Source organism: Bos taurus, chromosome 13 (genome assembly GCF_002263795.3).
Source record: "Bos taurus isolate L1 Dominette 01449 registration number 42190680 breed Hereford chromosome 13, ARS-UCD2.0, whole genome shotgun sequence".
NCBI lineage: Eukaryota > Metazoa > Chordata > Mammalia > Artiodactyla > Bovidae > Bos > Bos taurus.
In genome coordinates this window covers 44,047,963-44,053,962 of record NC_037340.1, presented here as the reverse complement: position 1 = coordinate 44,053,962, position 6,000 = coordinate 44,047,963, and the positions used below count along the sequence as shown (strand labels likewise).

General features: G+C 41.3%; 1 long non-coding RNA gene across 1 annotated transcript in view; it reads right to left on the bottom strand.

Moving 5' to 3' along the window:
• Window positions 1–3,185: 3,185 nt before the first annotated feature.
• The window catches only part of LOC132346910 (uncharacterized), a 58,919-nt gene continuing 56,104 nt past the window's right edge, over window positions 3,186–6,000 (bottom strand). The window contains exon 2 of the long non-coding RNA XR_009496907.1: window positions 3,186–4,387. This is a non-coding gene — a long non-coding RNA (uncharacterized lncRNA). The remainder of the gene's footprint in view (window positions 4,388–6,000) is intronic.

The window sequence follows — 6,000 nt, the reverse complement described above, 5'->3', positions numbered from 1 at the left end:
TGGACATGGCATTGGACATGTCCCCACATGCCTGAGCACTTAAATTTTCTGAACTGTGTCAAACTGAAGGACACCACCAGCTGTCTTGTGAGCAGCTGCCAGCTGCACCCTCACAGTCTCTCCCTGTAAGCATGCAACCATTTTAGACCCCAACAAATCCTGGCTTGAGAAGCACACTTACTTCTTGCCAGCTCCAATATGACTCTCGAAAAACAATTTAGGCAACTCTGTGGTTTTTGCCTTTATAAGACTCACCTATTTTGTCATCTGGGGAACACAGTTCATGTGCTTGTTGAATCTGTGTCTCCTGGGTTATCTTCCTCAGCTTGCCAAGAGTAAAACCCTTTTCTATTCCTAACATAGATTATTTTAATTGATTATTTCCATCAACACAACTAAACTTATTCTCTTTGACAGAAATTTTGTGGGGTTTTTTTCTGATTTATTTATTTGTTGATGAATACAGGCATCATGCATTTATTTCATCTTATTTGAGATATCAAAGAACTTACCCTTGTTTCAAGGCACTATGATGGCTTTGGCAAAACTTTAAAGAATTAAAGCATGATGATTAAGAGACAAGGACTTCATCTCCAAGCAGCCAGATTTTAATGGTCCTGTTCCTCTCTGAGGAAAGCCCTTTAGCTTTTCTCTCCAGCTATGCTGACTAAGGGCAATGTACCACTTAGGGAGGAAGTCTGCTCCACTGGAAGCTGGCAGTTTTGCCTCCCCAGAATGAATTTCTGCTTGGGTCAAAGACCAGAGAGCTGTCTACACTCCCTTGGCTTTGTTTGGTTTTATACACAACTTCTACCATCACCAGTCCATCGAAACTGAAAGGACCAAAGTGCTCCACCTATAGTGTGTCCCGTAACTGTGGTCTGTGTTGGCTTCCTGCGTGGGCCACCTGCTGTATTTGTCTGAAAGTCACATCATGATCCGTTTCGCAGTTTCTTCCTCCCTTGAACTTCTAATTTTCAGGGCTCTTCTGTGTCCTTCTCTTCTTACCACTCAACTCTGGTGTGTTCTGGCTTCCAAATCAAGTATCCCCAGTCCTCATTCCCTGCCAGTTTCAGTGCTGAGCCATAGATCAGCCATGGATCCAAACACCTGCACGTCTATCCCATGCAACTCAAACTCTTCTTGTTCAAACAAAACCGCGATTTTATTGCATTTTTAATTTTTAACGTATTTTATTGAATCAAAGGCTTCCCTGGTGGCTCAGATGGTAAAGAGTCCCTCACCTGCAATGTGGACTCTTTGAATCGAAGTTGATTTTTAATGTTGTGTTAAATTCCTGAGTGGTTGAAAAGATTTGCCTGAGGGTAGAAAATCTCTAGGCGTCTCATATCCTGCGAGTGAGAATGATACAGGTGTGTGCATGCTCAGTCGTATCCATCTCCTTGAGACCCCCATGGACTGTAGCCCACCAGGCTCCTCTGTCTAAGGGATTTCCCAGACTATCAAACCCACGTCTCTTGCATTGGCAGGTGGGTTTGCCTTGCAAAGAGATTGACATGTTTTTAAACAAATTAAACACACAGTAACCACAGGAAGCAGCCCTTCTACTAATATTTACCCAAAAGAGAAGGAAATATTAATACATGTCCAGAAAAAAGACTTATACATGAGTGCTCTCAGCAGCCTTATTTGTAAGAGCCAAGCACTAAAGACATCCCAAATCAGATGATAGGTAAATAAAGCATAGTATATCTGTTCCATTGAAAACTGCTCAACAATAAAAAGCAACAACCTCCTGATACATGTAATAGCTTGGGTGGACCTCAGAATAATTACTCTTGGCACAAGAAAACAGATAAAATCTCGTGGATGCTTTACAATTCCATTCATATGAGATGCTTGGAAATGAAATCTAATCCAAGAAAAGATCAACTGGGATGGAAGTGGGGGTGGGATGTAGAATAGGCCAGGGGCATGAAAAAAGTTTTGAGATGAAAATGTTTGATGTCTTGATTATGATGATGGTTTCACAGTACATACGTAGGTCAAAATTCTTCAAATTGTGGAATTTAAATATGTGTGGCTTACTGCAAAATAATAATATCTCAATATAGTAGAAAAAAGGGCTTCCTAGGTGGCTCATATGGTAAAGAATCTGCCTGCAAGGCAGGAGATGCGAGTTTGATCCCTGGGTCGCGAAGATCCCCTGGAGGAGGAAATGACAACCCACTCCAGTATTCTTGCCTGGAGAATCCCATGGACAGAGAAGCCTGGCGGGCTACAGTCCATAGGGTCACAAAATGTTTGCCACGACTGAACACACACACACACACCAGCTCAGTCAGTTCAGTTGTTAGAAGGAGAGCTAGCCGGCTGCACACTGGCCCCTCCCACCTGGAGGCAGACAGGCAGGCTTGCAACAGCCAGAACCAGAAGGCAAGGGGCTGCTGCAATCTCAGCCCCAGAGAAGGCATCTTCCACCAAACTGTGAGCAGGCTCCAGCTGCTAACCATGTCTTCCTGAGATGTTGGATGCTTGACATCTGCCAGGAGGGTTGTAGCCTGAGATCAGCTCTCCAGAGGGGACAGACAGCACACCCACATAGTACAAAAAAAAAAAAAAAAATTAAATTCATGTACAATTTAATCCACTGAAGCAAATTATAGTTTTAGCCCACGGCTTTCTTTTCAATATTTGAACAAAGCTCAGATCATGAAATTAGCTCAAGTATAAGATTATCACTGAGTGCCACACATTCCTTGGGGTTACTTGTGGAATTCTTTCCCATTATGTAGTACCATTCATGTTGTCTAGCAAGGTCAATGGCTGCTCAGAGAGGTCATGTATTTTCTCAAAATTCCTATCACACTTTCTGTAATAAAAGTTTCTGGTTAGAAAAATATCATTTGGAATGTCACTAGCAGGCTTTAAAAACCAATGCTGAAGGAAACATTTTTAAATAGGCACATTTTCAGCTAAAAAAATTCAGAAAGAAGAGTCTTCCCAGGTGGTGCAATGGTAAAGAAACAGTCTGCCAGTGCAGGAGATACAAGAGATATGGGTTCCATCCCTGGGTTGGGATGATCCCCTGCAGCAGAATATGGCAACCCACTTCAGTATTCTTGGCCTGGGAAATCCCATGGACAGAGGAGCCTGGCAGGCTACAGTCCACGGGGTTGCAAAGCAGACATGACTGAGTGACTGAACACACACAGGACTAGAAATTAATTGATAGCAATTTAATATTTGGCATTGTTCTTTACTTGTACATTAAGAGCCTTGTCTAAGGGCCAAAGATGATTTACACCTGGAAGATATTAGCTGAATCCATTGATATGAAAGTGAAAGAAGAAACTTATTTTTTTTTTTAAAGTATGGTAACATTTGTTGAACAAGATCAGAAAAAGTGGAAATTAACTCTTAGAGTCTTTTTTTTTTTCCCCGAAAACTTGAGAGGCAACAGGTAGATCAATTTCATATTTCAAAACAAATGTCTTGACCATGATGAAGGCAAGTGTCAAGTGCCATCTCATTAAAACTCTTCTGTAGGGCAAATACCATTTATTTGCACAAGTTCAGTTCAGTTCATTTCAGTCACTCAGTCGTGACCAACTCATTGCGACCCCATGAATCACAGCACACCAGGCCTCCCTGTCCATCACCAACTCCCGGAGTTCACTCAAACTTATGTCCATCGAGTCAGTGATGCCATCCAGCCATCTCATCCTTTGTCATCCCCTTTTCCTTCTGCCCCCAATCCCTCCCAGCATCAGGGTCTTTTCCAATGAGCCAACTCTTTGCATGAGATGGCCAAAGTATTGGAGTTTCAGCTTCCAGTGAACACCCAGGACTGATTTCCTTTAGAATGCACTGGTTCGATCTCCTTGCAGTCCAAGGGACTCTCAAGAGTCTTCTCCAACACCACAGTTCAAAAGCATAAATTCTTCAGCGCTCAGCTTTCTTCACAGTCCAACTCTCGCATCCATTCATGACCACTGGAAAAACCATAGCCTTGACTAGATGGACCCTTGTTGGCAAAATAATATCTCTGCTTTTCAATATACTATCTAAGTTGGTCATAACTTTCCTTCCAAGGAGTAAGCGTCTTTTAATTTCATGGCTACAGTCACCATCTGCAGTGATTTTGGAGCCCCCCAAAATAAAGTCTGCCACTGTTTCCACTGTTTCCCCATCTATTTCCCATGAAGAGATGGGACCAGATGCCATGATCTTCATTTTCTGAATGTTGAGCTTTAAGCCAACTTTTTCACTCTCCACTTTCACTTTCATCAAGAGGCTTTTGAGTTCCTCTTCACTTTCTGCCATAAGGGTGGTGTCATCTGCATATCTGAGGTTATTGATAGTTCTCCAGCAATCTTGATTCCAGCTTGTGCTTCTTCCAGCCCAGCGTTTCTCATGATGTACTCTGCATATAAGTTAAATAAGAAGTACAAGTTAGAGACAACTTAATTTTTAAAATCTGAAATTTGGTGGGAAAAAAATCATACTAACATCTAGGAAATTTTTCTGGGATCCAACCATTTATATATAATATCCTCTGGAAGTCACATCTGACATTTGGGGTCTTAAAGCAGCATTGACTTTATTACTAGAAAAATTAATTGCTGAGCTACCAAAAGTAAAAAATTAAAACTGATAAGATGAATTACTAAGCTTTGCAACCCAGTAAACACACACATACACACAGCCTTTGATAACACTAATAACTTCTCAAAATAAATGAGAATTCCTCTGAGGTAAAATTTTGAGATAGATTAATAGTAAGTGCTATTCAGTTAACTGCTACAGAATGATGTTGCATTATCACCTCAAAACCAGTGGCTGAATATATAAGCTTTTATTTAGCTCAGGGCTTTGTGGCTTTGTGGTTTATACTGGCTTTGGGGACCTGTTTTCTTAGCTGGGCTCACTATATATGTGTTGGGCAGTTGGCGGGCTCTGGGGTAGGGGGGTGTCTGTGCCCGTGGTCTTCACTTTGGGTATGTTCTCTCAGTCATGGCAGAGGTGCAAGAGTAAGGGAAGGCCTCACCCTGACACCTTCAAGGAACTGAATGTGATAACAAAGACCAAGTATGGAAGCAGATCTTCCCCCAGCAGCCTCAGATGATACCACAGCTACAGCTGATGCTTGATCATATCCTATATGACATAATTCTCCATCAGATGAGCCAGAATCCACACCAAGGAAGGACCAGGGCCATGAGAGCTGATAGCCAGGGAGGTCTTTTGAAATCTGAGACCTAAACATCAACACTGTAGCATCAAGTATCTCAAGACCCCCTTATCTTTCCTGAAAAAGGGAAAGAACACATTTTAATTGATTTTTAAAATTTTCATGCCATTTTCCCTGGGCTTCATTTTTGCTACAGTAATTAAGGTCCTAGGTCATATTTTTTTGCCATCACATAGGTCCCTCTTGCTTTCTGTATCTGTCTTTACTCATGACTTATATGTTTCCAGGTGCTGCTCCTTGCCCTGCACTGATTTTTGTTTTATTGTTATACATATAGTTCGTCATCAGGTTGCCAATAAATAGTCTGGATCTTTCAATTCTTCTGACCCCTCATGCAAAACTGGGCTCAAGCTTATTAGTGTCCCTAGACACTCTCACACATAAAACCATTCTATATTACTTAATGTAAAAGTGAAGTAAACATGATAGCCCAAAAGAAATTGGATTTTTTTGTTTATTTGTTTCTACTTTTCAATTTTCAGGAAGTGTCCCTCACAACTTATGTCTTCACCATAGAGAGTAGAGCAGGCTTGTCTCTTCCTCCTGAAAATTTCAGTACTGATACTGTCGGTCCTTAGTAGCAGGATCAAGAGTTCCACTCACCATTTCTCTCAAGAGACTAAAGATGCTGACTACGTAAATATGCAGTGGCCATCTCTGATTGTCCAAAAGTTTTAGGATGGACCAACAGGATTTTGCAGCAGACTTTTGCTATACATGAAATAAAAATAATGTTTAGCCTAGAATTTGAGGCACCTTAATAAACATGAAGATATTTATTGAAC